This window comes from Nestor notabilis, unplaced genomic scaffold (genome assembly GCF_000696875.1).
Source record: "Nestor notabilis isolate BGI_N333 unplaced genomic scaffold, ASM69687v1 scaffold379, whole genome shotgun sequence".
NCBI lineage: Eukaryota > Metazoa > Chordata > Aves > Psittaciformes > Psittacidae > Nestor > Nestor notabilis.
This window is the reverse complement of record NW_009944802.1, coordinates 10,830-11,972: the sequence shown is the minus strand read 5'-3', so window position 1 is coordinate 11,972 and position 1,143 is coordinate 10,830.

Here is a 1,143-nt window from a genome sequence, read left to right as displayed (position 1 = left end):
AGGAGCACTAATGACTTCTTATGTCCCATCGTTTTGGATCCTTTATCCCCTATCTGTCCCCTTTGATTTCAGTAACCTTGATCCTGTGTCCTGTGCTGTGGCCATCCTGACCAGACAAGGCAGGGCGGTGGGAGGGCAGCTCTCCAGCTGCATGGATGCAGACTGGTCCACCAGCATGTGCCAACGGGTCAGCAGCACCTTGCCAACAGAAGATGTCACGGATAAAGCTTTCTGAATCATTTCATTCCCTTTACTCAGGCCAAACTTTTCACAAAGCTCATATTTGAGACCCTTCCTTCCCGTATTCTATCCACCCTTCCACCCATAACTGAATGATTTTAGACATTGGTAGTGAACTGAACATAAGAAGCAGCCAGATAACCAGCATAGTTGCAGAAACCTCATTTCCTTTGGAAACCAGGATAAAGATTCAGTTGCAGGGAGGGGATTCAAACAATGCTACAAACATTTCCTACCAAGGGATGCTTGTGAATGCCATTTGATTAGAGCTTGTCAGTGTTGTGGGGGAGAACAGTTGGGGCTGTTAATGAAAATGCCTTTTCTATCAACATGCAACTATTCTGCAAGGCAAAAGAAAATCATTATTTGTGAAAAAAGGAAAAGATTTCTCTACTATCACAGGATCTGATTGTGATGTGATGGAGTGAAATGTCATCCTGAATGGACTTGTCGGAAGGAAAAGGGTTATTTATAGCCATACTTCATAAAAAGAGGTCAGAGCAATTGTCTGAATTGAAGAGAAGCTCATTAATTTTTTCTCTCCCTTCCTTCTGCCAGCGCAAACAGCTGCTCTTGGGCTGTGCTCAGTGTGGACCTCTCTGCAGACCAGCAGTGCTGCTGCACCGGTGGCAGGCTGCACACATGAAAGCTGCCATTGCTCTCCTCCTTAAGGATGGTCCTCAGAGGGGAATGAGCCTTCCAGCCTCAATGGCAAGGATGGGACTTTCCTAGGAGGTGGCTGGATGAGGTTATTTCATTTATTTGGTTAGAGAAGGAGGCAGTGAATTAGGGACATCTGAGAGTCTCTAGTTCTGGTGACTTCCATGGGTTCGTGTGCTGGAGCTGGGGTTTCCACCTAGGGGATCCATTGCAGCATCAGCTCCAAGCAGTGTCACTAGCAAA